The sequence below is a fragment of the Acomys minous genome (assembly GCF_964271855.1).
Source record: "Acomys minous genome assembly, chromosome: 3".
Lineage (NCBI taxonomy): Eukaryota > Metazoa > Chordata > Mammalia > Rodentia > Muridae > Acomys > Acomys minous.
Window position 1 is genome coordinate 99,438,419 of NC_140485.1, and position 17,819 is coordinate 99,456,237.

General features: G+C 43.2%; 1 long non-coding RNA gene across 1 annotated transcript; it reads left to right on the forward strand.

The window, feature by feature from the left end:
- The first annotated feature begins 742 nt into the window (after positions 1-742).
- On the forward strand, positions 743-2,029 carry LOC311593405. The gene is made up of 3 exons (XR_014777687.1): positions 743-796; positions 914-1,005; positions 1,982-2,029. It is a non-coding gene; the product is annotated as an uncharacterized lncRNA (long non-coding RNA).
- Positions 2,030-17,819: the final 15,790 nt, after the last annotated feature.

Here is a 17,819-nt window from a genome sequence, read left to right on the forward strand (position 1 = left end):
CTTAGAAGCAGACTGCTAACACCTGAGAGTCATGTGTGCAATCTGTAGATCCTCTCACACTCTGGAGAAAGCCATCAAGATGGCAAGAACAACTATTCATTTATTTATTAACAGTTGACTGCCCTTAGATCCTCAAGGAGGGGTGGAGCCTCTTGATCTCCGCCCTCCTTAAGGATGGAATGTGCTCAGGGGCAAGTCTTGTTGTTTGTTTGTTTGTTTTTTGGTTTTATGAGACATGGTTTCTGTGTGTTAGCCTTGGCTATCCTAGACTCGCTTTGTAGACCAGGCTGTCCTCAAACTCACAGAGATCTGCCTGCCTCTGCCTCCTGAGTGCTGGGATTAAAGGCATGAGCTACCATGCCCAGCGTTATTTATTTATTTTAAAGAAATTCTGCTCCATCAAATCACCTTGGAGCTGCTTGGAGAACTGGTTTAATCCTGAGATAATAATTGAGATAACGTTATCACCCCAGTACCCACACCCTCAGAAATCTAGCATCTAGTAGGTTGAGTCCAAAGGCACTGCTGGATCCCCTACAAAACATAGGGCAACCCAAGCTCCTAAAAGCTGTATAGCCCCACCACTAACAATGCCAACTCTAAAAATTCTGTACTAGAAAGTTATGTGTAAGTTTTATTTACAAAAAAAAAAAGTGTAGAGTTTTGAGAGAGCAAGTTCCTGGCTGGCTTGGAACTCACTGTGTATACTAGGCTGCCTTCAAACTTGTGGTGATCCTCCTGCCTCTGCCTACTGAGTGCAAGGATTGCCAGTTTGTATCATCTCCTCCCTCTAAGAGTAAAGATTGTATTTTTCTGATACAGTTCTATGCTAATGAACTTGGATCCCTACATGCATCCTCTTACAGTTCTCCAGTGATGTATTGAGTGTTTTTTTGTTTTTTGTTTTTCCCAGCTTCCTTGGTAGATGCCTGACAGAACACTCTCCCCAACACAAAGATGAAGTAACTTCTGAGCTGACCCTGAAGGACGGAGGTCGCAGAACTGGTACAGACTTCTTATCCTTTAGGCATTACCACAAAAAAAAGAGTCATACGCAGTTTTATAGTCACAAGACAAAGATGTGTTCACCAGATCCTTCAGTGTGGCCTTCAGATGGCTGGGCTACAGCAGAGGCTGGAAGGTTTCTCTGTAGTGTCTGACAGATATCCTCTCAAAGCATTTGTGGCCTTGGCGGTGGGGGGTTGTGGAAGGGCTGGGGAGCTTAGAAAGTCATTTCAAGAATTTACCCACTGGCCATGAAGATGTTTGGGGAGATATGGAGAGGGAACATGGAAGGCTAGTAGAGAGGACGAAAGATGCCCGGGGCAATCTTGACTCATCTTACTGTGCGGAGGTCTCCTTAGCCACAGCCAAATCGTGTGCCTGCCGGAGCTCCCCTGAAAGTGCTCCTTCTACAGGGAACTTCAAAAATAAAGTACATTTTTAAAAAATTGCAGCTATTGGCTGTGGGTGGAGCACAGGGCCAGGGTGCCTATTAGAATGGCAAAGTTTGTGGTGTGATCTCAGCCCAGGATGGGGGTGCGGGGGCTAGGGGGCTGGGGAGCACGGTGGGAGGGGGGGCCAGCTGTGTTTGGAGAACTGGGAGAAGTTAGGCCAAGGTGCAAGTCTTCCTGCAAATTCAAACTTCTAAGTTTACTTTTTGTTAAGATCTAAAGAGGCATGACATTGAAAACCTTGATAAATAAAACAAAGTCCAAATGCACAATGTAATCTTCAGTTTTGTAACTAGGGAGATTGGCTTATTAATTAAGGTAGAATGTATGTCAGGACAAAAATAGGTCCCACTTTATTTCCAAGGTTCCGCCTACTACTCCCCCTGTTTGAGACAAAAATCTCAGTATCTATCTCAGATCTGCCCCCTTGAATGCTGGGATTACAGGCATATGCCACTATGGCTGGGTAGTATTTTCTTTTACACACACAACCAATGTTTGTTTGTTTGTTTGCTTGTTTGAGACAGGATCTCAGATGACCCAGGCTGACCTCAAAATCTGTATCCTCTGCAGTCAAGTGCTGGGATTACGGGCATGAACCACCACGCTCAGCTAAAACCCTGTATTTTTAAAACACTTTGTCCTTGAAATTACACGTAAACATCTGTCAATCAAGCATAATTGTCAGAACCACTTCAAAATACCACTTTCCCTGTCCTGTAATGTGATACTCTCTGGCGAGGACTTTGGCTGACAGAGCTACTCCGGCGATGGGCTTTCTGTGAGTCTGGCCTTTCAAAGCCTTATAGACGTACTTTGTATGTTTTTCAGATCACTGTCTCTTGTTTAGCTGGGGTTGGTTAATTTTGGTTGCTTTAAAGACAGCATCTCCTGAAGCCTAGTCTGGCCTCAAACTGGACGTATAGCCAAGAATGACCTTAAACTCCTTTCAGATCTCTTTCTTTTAATCCGCCACATGCTGGGATTACGGGGGGGGGGGGGGTGCAACATTATGACAGAGTACCGTAAGCAAAATTTTAAGAAATTAATAATATCCAGGTGAGGGATCTAATAAATAAACAAGCAAGTGAATAAATAAACAAATAAAGTAAGTAATAAAGGCCAGAGAGATGATTCAGCATGTGGACAAAACTGGCCACCTGAGGTTAATGCCTAGGAGCTCCTGCAAACTGTCCTCCTGCGGTCATAGGTACGCTATGACACTATTGTTCATATACACGTACACATCAAAATATAATAAAAGGTGTGTAATTTATGTAAAGTGCTAGAGCTAATCCCAGAGAAGAGAGATTCCCTTCTGGTAGGAATTCGGGAGGAGAAGGGTGGGGGTGGGGAAGGAAAGGAAGGAAAGGAAAGAAGGGAGGAGACAAAATATGTTGGAACACTTCCAAAAGATTTCATTGAGCTAGTCAAACAGAACTGTCGTCCACAAGGATTTTGGTCTGAAGCTTATGGATGCGTTGCCGGCCTCGGGGTCTGGACTCCAGCAAATGACCCTTGACCCCTGCCTTCCACCCATCCTCATTCCGATGCCAGATTACGGCACAACCCAGCTGACCTCAGTTTCTCTACTTCCTCACAGTCCAGGCCTGAATTCTCTGGGAACACACCCAGGAAAACATGGGACACGCACGCCCTCTACTTATCAGCAGAGTGGCTTTCTCCACCCTGCGTGTTGTGTTCTGGGTCGATTTTACTAGTCAGTCAGGAGAAGGTGAAGTTCTCTTAACCTGGCTCCCAGATTTGGGAACCTTCTGGTTTGTTGTTATTGTTTGGTTTGGGGTTTTTTGGTTTTGTTTTGTTTTGTTGGTTTTCCGAGACAGGGGCTCTCTGTGTAGCCTTGACAGTCCCGGACTCGCTTTGTAGATCAGGCTGGCCTTGAACTCAACAGTGATCTGCCTGCCTCGGCCTCCCGGGAGTGCTGGGATTAAAGGCATACGCCACCCCACCTGGCTAGAGCTCCGCTTTTAATAACAGCAGGATAGGTGGCTTTTCCTCTGGCAGTTTATCAGTGCTGGCCGGACAGAACACATTCGTTTACTTGGATGTCTGAGGAAACCTCACTGAGGGGAACCTAGTGGTTTTCCACCATTTTCATTCTGAACCAAGAGTGACCCAGAGTCCATGGCCAGCAACACAAGCCCTGGTGCTTCTCAACAGTGTTCCTTGTAGGTCAGCCCCAGGATACGAGAGTGGAGATTTATTGACAAAAACGGTCTTGCGGTGATTGGATGTTGAGTTTCTCCTCCCTTTCCCTGATCACCTTTGCCCTCCCCAGCTGGAAAGTGTGCTGGGTTTCCGTGTCCAGATTCCTCAGCTGTTACAAAAGCCTCGCAGCAGCTAGAGCTGTTATTTTCCATTTAACCTTATTTTAAGAATTTAGAAATAACCTCTAATGATCTCTATTAAATATGGAACGTTAAAACAGTAATTCTTTTAAAAATCCCTTTTCACAGATAAGCTTGGTTTGGATTGCTTGAGATATTCAAATATTTATTTTCTTGAATTACCACATGAAATGAGTTCTCTCTTAGGAACATGATTTTAGGAAATTACAGTCATCTTTGCCCATTTTATAAAATCACTAATACACTGATGAGACAACAAATTCCTCATGGGTGAGGTTGCATTTATGGGGTTTGGCAGTAGAGATGAGCAACGTGTCTCTACTTACAGAAGATCAAGTGTGAGGAAGGGGCCTACAAATATATATATATATTCCTAGCTAGAGATATGGCCTCAGCAGCTAAGAATGCTTATCCGCCCTTTCAGAGACTAGAAGACTAGGACTTATTAGTTCTACCCCTTACATAACCCGTATTAGAAGGCTCACAAAGTCCTATAATTTCAGCTCTAGGGGATCCACATCCTGTTCTGATCTGCAGCCTACCTTGCATACAGGAAGTTGAGGCAGGAATGACCGTGAATTCCAGGCTATCCTGAGCTGTGCTATAAAATCCAAAAAGCAATAAAGAAGCAAACAAACTTTAGGCTGAAACCAAGATTGTTTGTTTGTTTGTTTGTTTGTTTGTTTTGTCTTGTCTTGTTTTTTGAGACAGGCAAAGCTTTCTATGTAGCCAGGTAGCCAGGCTGGCCTTAAGCTCATAGTAATGCCCCTGCCTTAGCCTCTGGTGTATTGGAATTATAGACCTGTGCCACCGTACACAGATTTTTGAGGACTTTTGGAAAATAAAAGTTTTAAATCTTTAGTTTCGAGATTCCAATGTAGATTTTTCATAACTCATAATTATATAAATGAAGTACAAATAATATAAAATTACATATTTTAGAGCCAGGGGTATGGCGCAAGGCTTTAACCCCAGTACTCAGGGTGGCAGACGCAGAAGTATCTCTGTGAGTTCAAGGCCAGCCTGGTCTACAAAGCAAGTCCAGGACAGCTATGGCTACCTGAAGGAACCCTGCCTCGAAAAGCCAAAAAAAAAAAAAAAGAATTATAACGTAAATATCTGTGTTTTCCTATGGTCTCGCCACTTCTGTAAAGATAAGATTGACACACTAGGCTGAAATGCTTCTTTTGACTTGCAAATTCCAATGCTCACTTTTGCCTTCATCTCAAGTGAACTCCAGCAACGTTCTCCCCACAAACTAAGAGAGGACCAAGCAAAGAAAAAAGAATGTACTTAGAGACACAGCTCAGGAATTTATCGGATGACATCCACTTAGAATACATAAACAAACCTGAGGGTGCACGGAGGACAAGCCCAGAACTTCGCACAGTGACAGTGAATTCTGTCTCTGCTTTCACTGTGACAGAGGAACCCTGATCAACGGGTCCAGTCCACCTAGAAACACAGGAGTTACCTGTTAGTAGTTCCTCCTCCCAGGGAATCGCTCACAGATCCTCTATGAACACTAAGCGGACTCTAAAGGTGAAGTGGCAAAGTACATTACAGGAGGGGGTTAGCCAGCAAGACTGTAAAATGTTTTCTCTGTGCTTCGATACGGAATTGCCGTTGCTCCCCACAGGCTGCTTGCTGGTACTGGCATTAAACAAAGACAAAAACAAAAGAACAACAACAACAACAAACAGCAAGAGATAGGAGAAAGGGGGGTGGCCAAGGACCCAGCTGCTTGGGAAGCTGAGGCAGGGGAATCGCCTAAAGCCTTGAGAGTGGGACAGCCTGGACAACATAGGCGTATCCATACTCTGAAAAAAGAAAAAAATAATAGGTAGACACTTCTTTTGTACATTATGGCCTTTCCTGTCTCTTCATCTTTTCTGCTTTATTCTCTTTCACTTTACATTAAGCAGATATTTTGATTGATTTTTTTTTTTGAGACAGAAATCTCAATATGTTCAGGTTGTCCTTCAACTCAATATGTAAATGAGACTGCCCTTGAACCCCTGATTCTTCTACCTCCATCTCCCAAATTTAGGGGTCATATGTGTGCTCCACCGTCCCTGGTATACAACAACAGACTTGAAAACAAATTACTTTTTTTTTTTTTTTTTTTTGGTTTTTCAAGATAGGGTTTCTCTGTGTGGCCTTGACTTTCCTGGACTCACTCTGTAGACCAGGCTGGCCTTGTCTCTGCCTCCCAAATTCTGGGATTAAGGGCGTGCGACACAGTGCCCGGTTTTTTAAAACAAATTAACCTGGGTGGTGGTGACGCACGCCTTTAATCCTAGCACTCAGTAGACAGAAGCAGGTGGATCTCTGTGAGTTTGAGGCCAGCCTGGTCTACAGAGTGAGTACAGAACAGCCAGTGCTACACAGAGAAACCCTGGGTTGAAAAAAAAAAAAGTCCTTAAGAATTAACAGAGTGCCTGAGAGGTATGGTCTGAACAGATGATCGCGGAGCCCACTTTGCCCACACTGGTTCCCGTCAGGGTTTGCTGTCTGGCTTTCCCAACTGGTTTGGACTTTGTCATCTTTGATGACTCCTGATTTGGATGTAAACTATGTATTCTACCTACGTGAATGTGGTAAAGCAGTTCTTTGATTTATTTTGCTAAATTTGATTTATTAATGTCCTCATTTACAAGTTGTAAGCAGGTATTTCTGATAGTTTAGGGGGACCTAGGAAAGCACACATACACCCTGAAATAACATCCTGAGGTACTTTGATTAGAGAAACATGAGAATGAGTTCTTCCCCATTGGTTTGCTGTGGGACTTGAGGGAAGTTTCCCAGCTGTCTTCGTCAGGGTGACTTAGTCTACGGGGGTAAACACCATGATCTTGCAACTTGGGGAGATAAGGGTTTATTTGGCTTATGCTTCCACAAACAGTCTACCATTGAAGGAAGTCAAGACAGGCATTCAAGCAGGGCAGGCATCTGGAGGCAGGAGCTGATGCAGAAGCCATGGAGGGGTGCTGCTTACTGGTTTGCTCTCTATAACTTGCACAGCCTGCTTTATTATAGCACCCAGGACCACCAACCTAGTGGTGGTACCATTGAGTGCCAGGGCCCTTACTGATAAATCACTGATTAAGAAAATGTGCTACAAGCTTGCCGTATGGATGCGTTTTCTCAAATGGGGTCTCCTCCTCTAAGATGACCCTAGCTTGTGTCAAATTGACAAAATAACTCCAGTACTTTATAGTAAAGTCACATATTGTACAAAGAGTTAACATAATGGTTATAAGAACTTAAAATTGGCTGTGATGACTCCTGACTATAGTCAAAGCACTTGGGAGGATGAGACAGAAAGAATACTGAGAGTCTGTGGCCAGCCTAGCCTACATTGTCAAAATCTGTTTCAAAAAGAAAAAGAAAAAGAAAAAGAAAGGGATTTCATTGGATATTCATAAAAAACTGTAATTCCTACATTTGTAGGCTAAACATAGTTTAATCTGTCATGTTTCTATGAATTCCTCTTTAAGATAGCTACCTTGACCTTTCTAGAACTCTGCTGTGCACTTATATTGCAGGTGGGTATAGTACTGGATGTGTTTAGTATCTATCTATCTATCTATCTATCTATCTATCTATCTATCTATCATCTACCTGTCTGTCTGTCTATCTATCTATCATCGATCTAAAGAGGTCCTTGTTAGTGTTACTTTTTTTTTTTCTGAGATAGGTTTTCTCTGTGTACCCTTGGCTGTCCTAGACTCACTTTGTAGACTAGGCTGGACTTGAACTCACAGTGCTCCACCTGCCTCTGCCTCCCTGAGTGCTGAGATTACAAGTGTGGGCCCCCATGCCGAACTACCTAGTCCATTCTTAATATGAGGAGAGGTGCTTAGTCTTACTGCAACTTGACATGCCATGTTTGGCTGATATCCCGGGGGGTGGGGGGTGGGGTGGGGGGGGCTGTCCTTTTCTGAAGGGAACTAGAGGAGGGATGGAAGGGGGAGGGGGAGGGGAAACTGCAGTAGGGATGTAATAGATGAGAGAAGAATAAATAAACTTTTTAAAATTTCATAAATAAGAAGGCAGAATATAGAAAATGTCATTAAAAGATACAAATATTAAAAGATACAAATATTATGATTCAAGAACAATTCTAATACTAGGGTCAAAATTCTAAGATTTCACATCATGTGCATTTCAATCTTGAACTCTGTCAGAGGAACTGGAATTGGACAGGCACAGGGGGAGCCAAGGGCATTCTGGGTAGTTCTGAAATAAGGATTTATTTCCAATTATTTACTTATTAGACTAAAAAGGTATACATTTTCTATGGGTATGGACTATCATATGTATATATTTTAAAACATGTGTGCATGTACCCCAGGCTGGCCTTGATCTTGTAGCAATCCTGGCTCAATGCTCAGGTTACAGGAGTTGGCTACCGTGTCCAGGTTTGATGCTTTAATAACAAAAGCATTTTAAAGACAGAGAAAGAGAGAGAGAAGAAGAAGAAGAAGAAGAAGAAGAAGAAGAAGAAGAAGAAGAAGAAGAAGAAGAAGAAGAACAGCCTTGACCTTTTCTTGGCCTTTCATGACTTGTAATGAATTTTATGTATATTTATAAAATCAAGAAAAATGTCAGAGATCTCAAGTTGTCTCCACGGCTTATTTATGTCATTTTGAACCAGTGGGATGACAGTGAAGTTAAAAACAATCCATTTGGGGCAGAGGAACTGACTCTAGAAAGTGCCTGACTTGGTCTAACCTGAGGAAGCTACAAGGGCAGGCAGTGGCCACCTTCTTAGTCCTTGTGTTGCTTTCAGATGACACGGGAGCTCATTCAGCAATGCTAGCTTTACATTTACAGCAACCCGCCAAGCCTAGGTGTGTGCTCCTATGTGCCACCTGCCTCCCCTCTCCCTTTCTTTCAAGGTGATAGCTTAGCGGATCCGAAGTCCAGCCTTGCTGTTCACATAGTGTGCGTTCTGGAGCAGGTTTGGAACTGAAGTGATCCAGCGGGACACTATTCCTACCATTGATCCTCCCAACTATGTGACACATACACGTGGGCACCCCTCCCCCCCCCATATCAATGGCTTTCACATTTAAATGCAGTGGGCACTGACTGCCACTGTATTTTCTGCAGACTATTATCTTTCTTGTGCTCCAAAGGCAAGCTGGTGACATCCCTTCTTGACTAAGTAGCTTCTATGTCCAGGAAAACATGCAACTACTGTAAGGACCCCATTTGTCTCTTTTTCTCTATTTCTGCATTCACTTTTAGTCGAGTGTGTGTGTGTGTGTGTCTGTGTGTGTGTGTGTGTGTGTGTGTGTGTGTGTGTGTGTGTTTGAGACAGGGTTTCAATCTATATCCCAGGCTGGCTGGCTTTATACTCAAGGAAATCCTGCTGCCTCAGCGCCCCGCCCCCCCTTCCCCAGATGAAAATCTTGGTAACATTCTGCTTTCTATCCTGCTCCATCCCATACACTCTCGAGGAATTCAAATGTAACAGAGTTGGCAGTTTGAAGCAGCGTAAAGTAAAATTCCAGACGATGCCATGGCAACACATCAGACATTTAATGTCAGGTTCCCTTATGTTCATTGCATTTGCAAAAGGCAAACACCAATTATGCAATTTTGGAATGATATTTTACTTTGTAATTACAAGCCAGGCTCTTCGCACTTGGTATTTGTAGAGCATATGTGTAAAGCAAGGGCTCCCCAGGAGGATGATGGTATCTTTGCCCTTAGAGAGACCTCTGCCTTCAGTGCTGTTATAAATAAGTCTCTTCTTCTTCATTCTCTTGCACTTAAACAGACAATCTAGGAATCGCCAAACAGCATGCAAGAGAAAACTCACTGTTCAGGATTTGGAGGAAATTTTGTTAGATGGTTTCTTCTATATGGCAAATATTGCCTTCATTTATATATATGTTTATATATAATAATGCTCTCAGACTGTAATTTTTCACCCATCTTAAGCTGACTTTTTTTCAACAATTCAAATATAATTTGACCAACAAAGTTCAGTTTGATGTAATGCTTTTCTTTTCTTTGGTTTGGTTTGGTTTTTCGAGACTGGGATTCTCTGTGTACCCTTGTCTGTCCTAGACTCGCTTTGTAGGCCAGGCTGGCCTCAAACTCACAGAGATCCACCTGCCTCTGCCTCCCGAGGGCTGTGAACAAAGGGGTGCGCCACCACACCAGGCTACTTGATGTAATGCTACGGAATAAAAATATATCTGTAAAATTACTCCCAAATGCATGGCATGTAGGGTCACTGGATTCCTTTTCATTTGTGTTTGTCCTATAAATAATGAAAAACATTTGCTTAAGCCTCTTCGTTTGAAGTCCGTATACTTTCGTACATACTGAATGCTGGCAGTGTGAGCTCACCTTCATCCGACACAAGATCATTTTCTTATTGCCTAAATAAGAGCACCAGCAGCTCTGGAGAAACTGTGGCTGCCCCCAGAGGCCCAGCTCCAGGTGGGAGGTGTGCTCCGCTAGCTGGCTGTGTGTAGCCCTAGGGGTTAGCAATGGCTCAGTTCTCATGTACTGTCTCCATATGTCCCGTGGTATAACTGAGCTGCCTTCTGCCAGCTGCTTGTGACTTTTGAACAAGAAACACCTGTAGATGTTGAGTTAAAAGACATTTTTCAGTGAGTGCTGTGGCAATGCACTGGAGGGTGAGATCTTTTTGAGTTGCCATTTTCATTTGTTTTGGATATGCATTCTGAAGTGAGATTTGCTACATTGTTATTAAAAAGCGAACGAACGAACGAACGAACAAACAAACAGCACTTCTGTTACAGTAGCTGGCCAGTTCACATAGTGCCAATCTTGATAATAACGGTTCAAAAGAACAGCTAAATAAATAAATAAATAAATAAATAAATAAATAAGAGCCCCAGGTTGGCAGTGTACTCTGACGGCAAAGACAGACAGAGCTCTGTAAGCTTAAGACAACCCTGGTCTACAGCGTGACTTCCAGGCCATCCAGGCTACACAGTGAAACACTGTCAAAACAAACAAAACTGAAGCAGAGCTACACACGCTCAGGCACTATCTCATAATTAGTTATCAGGAAGATGAATAACGGTTCTAGCTTACTAAGGTCCAATAAATTAAGGTAAAAATCATAAGTGTGGGTGTTTTAGTGAAAGATGCCTTTTAATTGGATACTAGCTAGACCTCAAATATCTGAGCACACCACTTGAGAAACTCGATTTCTCCCTCAGGTAGGATCGATTCTTTTTGATAGTAAATAATATCAGGTAAGAAATACGTTTTAATAAATTATACAATTTTCTACAATCTTAGATGAGGCATATTACTCACAGTAAATTGTCAGTTTTAAAACCAAATCAGGTCCTCAGTTGTTAAAATTTCTAATATAGGCTGGTTTTAGGGCTAAGCCTCCAGAGGAAGAGAGGTGCTTGGTGGACAACCCTGTGGCAATTCCTTGAGCATGTTAGTTTGAGGTTCCTCCCACCTTCTGAGAGTTTGGCCCCTCTCTTAGTTCAGCCAATGTGCAGTCTAGGAGTGAAATACAGGGCTCTTTATGATGTATTTTATTTTCCTTTGGTCTTTGGAAGTACACCGGAGGAGGAAAAAACTGCTGAAAACGCATATGAACCGTGAGCGGAACAACACCGAGGAAATGAAGGGTTGTGACTGAGCTGTCTTGCGTGGGATTTGTGATATCCACTCAGTCGGCTCAGAAATATGTTCCTGTCTGTTCTTCTGCTTGCAGTTGACGCAGGATCCGGGGTTACAGTGTGTGCCACCGCGCCTGGCTCAGCGATCTTGCGGTTCAAGGCCCAGCCTGTTATTTCAAGTGGATGCGCTGCTGCTCTATTGGGTTGTTTGTGCCAAGTGTTTCAGCGCGACACCATTGATGGGATCTCACAAACAGTGGCAGAGTCACTGCCCGCTTATAGAAAAGAGCATGTACGCTGGACTTCTGGAAGAACAGAGCAGCGAGTCATCTCTCTAGCCCCTTAGGCCTCTTTTATAGAGACACCAATTCCACTCCCCCCCCCCCCTTTTTGAGGCAAGGTTTCTCTGTGTAGCCTTGTCTATCCTGCACTGGCTCTGTAGACCAGGCTAGCCTCGAACTCACACAGATCTGCCTGTCTCTTCGCGTCACCTAATCCCTTCCAAAAGGCCCTATCTCCTAAACCTACCCCTTACAGAACTTTCACATATGCTTCGCCAATACTGTATTTTGAAGGCGTTCTCCACATCCACATGCAGGTGGCATTTGAAGGTAAGGTTTTTGAGAAATGATTAGGGTTTTTAAAAAAGGGTCACTGCGATAGGACACTCATGGTGGGACTGGTGACTTTATAGAAAGAGCAGACACCGCACACTGCCTTTGCTGTGTTAAAATATAGCCAGCTTCCTTCACCAGATACACCACACCTGTGCTGGTGTGGATGAGAACGGCTCCCATAGGCTCAGATACTTGAATGCTTGACCCAGTTGGTGAACTCTTCAGGAAGGAGTAGGGGGCGTGGCCTATTGGAGGAAGTGTGTCACTGGCATTGGGCTTTGAGGTTTCAGAAGTCTATGCCAGCCCCACCTCCCTCTCTTCCTCTCTCCCTGCCCATGGGTTACAATGTAAAGCTCTAAGATGCTGATCCAGGACCATGCCGAGGCTAACCCTCTAAAGCTATAAGCAAGCCCCTAATTGAATGCCCCATGAGGACAATTACAGCGGTAATGAAGACAATCTCCCTGGAGTTCCCAGACTTCAGAGCTAATACCTCTCTCTCTCTCTCTCTCTCTCTCTCTCTCTCTCTCTCTCTCTCTCTCTCTCTCTCTCTCTTGTTTTTGTTTGTTTGTTGGTTGGTTGGTTGGTTGGTTTTTTTTTTTAGGTTTTTCAAGATAGGGTTTCTCTGTGTAGTCTTGGCTGTCCTAGAATCACTTTGTAGACTAGGCTAGCCTCGAACTCACAGAGAGATCCACCTGCCTCTTCCTCCCAAGTGCTGGGATTAAAGGTGTGTGCCACCACTGCCCAGCTAAGTCTCTATTCTTTATAAATCACCTGACCCTGGGTAGTTTGTTGCAGAAATAAAAAGCAGTCTAGAACATCTATATTGGGACTTAGGGTTAAGATTTCAACCTAGGAATTTTGGAGGACACGGACACTCACACTGCAGTAACACATCAACTGTCTATTCAACCCTTTCTAGTTCAGGCCTGGAGTTGTTTTCTCTGTACAGGGCCTGCAGACCTTCTCAGTCCTTCCCTTCAATTTCTATCCCTTTTGCTTGTTTTGGTTTTCAGAGAGTTTTGCTGTGTAGCTGTCTTAGTTTGGGTTGCCGTGGCTCTGAGGAAGCACCAGGACCAAAAAGCAAGTTGGGGAAGGAAAGGGTTTAATCAGCTGACACTTCCGTAACACAGTTAAGCATCGAAGGAAGTCAGGGCAGGAAAGCTAACAGAGCAGGTACCTGGATTTGGGAGCCGATGCAGAGGCCACAGAGGGGTGCTGCTTACTGGCCTGCTCACCACAGCTTGCTCACCACGGCTTGCTCACCACGGCTTGCTCAGCCTGCTTTCTGATAAAACACAGGACCACCAGCCCAGGGATGGCATCAGTCACAATTGTTTGGGCCCTCCCCCATCAATCACTAACTAAGAAAATGTCTTGGCCAGGCGATGGTGGTACACACCTTTAGTCCCAGCACTTGCGAGGCAGAGGCAGGCAAATCTCTGTAAGTTGGAGGCCATCCTGGTCTACAGAGCGAGTTCCAGGACAGGTAGACCTGTTACACAGAGAAACTGTGTCTCAAAAAACTTAAACAAAAAACAAAACAAACAAACAGAAAGAAAGAAAGAAAGAAAGAAAGAAAGAAAGAAAGAAAAGAAAGAAAGAAAGAAAATGTCTTATTTGCTGGGCAGTAGTAGCACATACCTTTAACCAGAACTTGGGAGGCAGAGGCAGCTGGTTCTCTGAGTTTGAGGCCAGCCCAATCTGCAAAGTCAGTTCCATGACAGTCAGGGCTACACAGAGAAACCCTATCTCAAAAAACAAATAAACAAAATAACACAAAACACAAAAAGCCTTAGAGATTTGTCAGTCTTATGGAGGCATTTTCTTAATTGTGGTTTCCTCTTCTCTTGACTTTAGCTTGTGTCAAGTTGACATAAAGCTATCCAGCACAGTAGCCCAGGCTAGCCTAGACCTTATGATCTTCCTGCCTCTCTCTTCCAAGTGCTAGGATTACAAACAGGCATCAGCTCTCCTGGCCCAGTTTCCTTTCCTAACTCATCGAAAAGTGGAAGGAGCCACAGGTTAGCCCTGCAACGAGCAAGCATTGTTGACAGTTCCATCTCCAGAGGCTGTCAGTGTTTTCATGGAAGTGATTCAAAGAGCGTCTGGAAAGCTTCTTTCTACGAAGGAAGAATTTTCCTGAAAGCCGAGAGCCCTGCCCACACACTTCCTATGCAGACAAAAGCAACATCTAAATTTCCTCCCTCGGGGAAACAGCGATGCTTGAAAACTCATTTTGTTAACGATGCCACAGAACTGTATTACAACCTATTAAAATGATGTTCAATACATGTACACCCATTTAGGGGAATGCTTATTTCATCTAGGTGTATGTGTGTGCACATATGTGCATATATTTGACCTCAGCGAAACTCATTGGCTCACCAAGTTGGACCTTGATGGTATTTTACTTTGTTCTGTTGTCAGTTCCCTACCTAGCAAGTGGACATTTCCTCATGCATTCCCCAGTAGACAGGGATAGTGTCACACACAACACTCTGTCTTGCAGGTCAGCCTTCACAGCATTTAAAGTTGGCCTGTGTGCTTCCATTGATAGAGGGCTTGCCTAATACACACACAGCCCTGGGTTTGGGTCTGAGTATCATTTCTAGAATCCATTAAGGTGGAATACACCTATAATTCCACTACTTACGAGGTGGAAACAAACAGTGGGATAAGAATATTTAAGATCACCTTAAATTACATAGTGGGTTTGAGGCTAGCCTTGGCTAAATGAGGTCCTGTCTGACAGAAAAGAGTCATGGTCTAGGCTGGAACTATAGTTCAGTGCAAGAAGGTATGCTAGTCACATAGAAAGCCTTGAGTTTAATGCTCAGCACGCCCCAAATTAAACATGAGATTAAACCACAACCTAATTTGTGAGAAAGAAACCTATAAAAAAAATAACCAGCTTGGAGAAGGTTGGTGAGCCACACCTGTAATCCTATCACTGGGGAGGCAGAAGCAGGATTGATTGCACATTTCAGGCTAGCCTGGAGTAGTTAGTGATGGCATATGTGGAGGAGCCAAAGCAGGATGGGAGCAGGCTGGAGGTGATTGAGGCTTTGCTTTGACTGTACAGAAACATCAAGACAGCCTGGAATATACGAGAGCCTGTCTCAAAAATAAAATAAATTGCCGGGCAGTGGTGGCACACACCTTTAATCCCATCACTTGGGAGGCAGAGGCAGGTGGATCCCTGTGAGTTCGAGGCCAGCCTGGTCTACAAAGGAGAAACTCTGTCTCGAAAAAAAAAAATAAGATAAGTTACAATGTGTGAAAATATGTAGCATTATAGTTTAAGAGTCTTATTTTTAACTCTAAAATCAAGGTGGAAAACAGATCTACATATTTGTACTTTAAAAATCCAGTTCATTGTTTTTAAGTCTGTTCACCTTTGTATTCCAGCCTTAGGTCTGTAAGTCATGCCTTCCTGCCTGCCAAGCCTGGCAGCTGCACTAGCTCTGACTCAGGTTGCTTGGCTAAATTTCCTTTGTTGTGGCTAGTTCAAACCAGACAGATAACTATTTTCCAAGCAGTCTGGGACCTCGTAACTTATTGAGTGAATTAGCACTGATAGCAGTTGGATAAAATAAATGCATGTTATCATATGATCCCGAACACTCACACAATTAACTTCAGAACAAAAAAGTGGTGAACTTCAGAACAGGCAAAAGTCTGTTTGCCTGTTTGTCTTGCAAAGATAAATTAGGTTCTAGTTTATCCCTTGCTTGTGCTCTTAGCTACTAGAATTCATTTAGATGTGGTAATAACTACCCCAAAGCAAAATAGAAAGTTAAGGTAAGAATTGCTAAAAGAGCCGGGCGTGGTAGTGCACGCCTTTAATCCCAGCACTTGGGAGGCAGAGGCAGGTGGATCACTGTGATTTCGAGGCCAGCCTGGTCTACAGAGTGAGTACAGGACAGTCAAGACTACACAGAGAAACCCTGTCTCAAAAAACTAAAAAATAAATAAATAAATAAATTGCTAAAAGTTAGAACAACATATCTCTATAATAAAAACTTCAGGTGAAATCCCTTTTTGGTTCAAATTTAACAGTTAATTGTTTTTCTTTAAAAAAAAAACAAACAAGAAAACAAAAGCAAAAGCCAAAAAACCATATTTTATGTTTAGTCTATTTTTGTTGTTGTTGCTTAAGGTATTGAGTGTACACACACACCTTTCTCCTCTCTCTCTCTCTCTCTCTCTCTCTCTCTCTCTCTCTTTGAGACAGGGTCTCACTATGTCTCTCTGCCAAGGATGCTGGCTGCTGACCCTGAACTAATGGACACTGACATTAAAGGCATATACCACACATCACACCCAGTCTCCCCACACCACTTCTTCCCCCCCCCCCCCTTTTGAAAGGACCAGGGTCTCTGTACCTTGCTATGCAACCAGGCTGACCTCAAACTCCTGCACAGGCGCAGTGCGGCCTCCTCCTGCCTCCGCCTCCAGGCTACTACAGTTTCCATCATGCATCACCACAATCAGCTTTCATTGTTCTTATCATTGAAAATGGTAGCAATTATAATTAAAGGGCCATGCAGATCTCACTGGGATCAAAGCATATCCTAAGGAAAACCCTTTGATTGTTTTTGTCCCTTTTCAGTCTCTGAGGTAAGTGTTCTTCCCTGTGGTTATAGCCATTCCTGACCTCCTGGAAAAGTCTGCTGACTCCTGTAATGAGACTCTCACCTCCCGATAAAGAAACAACAAGAAAGCAAGCGATGGGTTACAGATAATTTCACTTTATGAAGTAAGTAAGGGCTTCAAAATCTGAAGCCAAGATCAGACACACATAAAACCAGGTTCTATCTTCATTCATCCATGTTGCTTCTGCTTGTGCTCTAACGCTCACATTATTCAGGTTGTTTATATCAATATTAGCATAGAACAGTCTCTCGAAGTTCTCAACATTTTCTTGCCCCCCACACCCCCACTATTAGAACCTTAAGGAGCAATTGTGATTTTTTCCCCCTACTTAAGAAATAATCTATCATGTATTTTGACAACCAGGGAAATCTAAATATACATTAGTAATTTAAAAACTGAATTAAAGGAAGGAGTCTTTGAAAGAGACAGCTGTCGGGGTTCTCCATGTAAACATCTGCAATAGAGTCATTTTTATTACAATAGAATTATGCGAATGCAATCTTTTTACGTATGTGTCTCTATATACTTTGATACTGGATGAGATTTCCTCTGAGGAAAGTTTAAACAAAATTACATTATTGACATCTAGAGAGATGGCTCACTGGGCAAGAGTACTGGCTGCTTTTGCAGAAAACACGGTAACAGTTCATAGCATCACTATGGCAGTTCACAGCTGTCTGTAATTCCAGCCCCAAGGGATCTAAAAACCTCTTCTGGCCTTTATGGGCATCAGGCATGTAAACGCTACGCAGGCATACATGCAGGCAGAACATCCTTACATATAAAAATAAAACAAATTAGGACAAAATGTGTTTTAGAGACACTTAAAAAAAAAATCACTGGGAATGGTGCTATAGGCCATTAATCTCATTACTCAGGAGACAGAAGGTCTACTTAGTAAGATCTAGGACATGCAGGACTCATACTAAAAGCCTATCTCAAAAACAGCAACAACAGCAACAAAAAAGAAAGAAAGGAAAGAAGGAAGGGAGAAAATAAAGACAAAGAAAATTATTTTAGGGCTGGAGAGATGGCTCAGTGGTTAAGAGCTGCCTGCTCTCCCAAAGGACCTGGGTTCAATTCCCA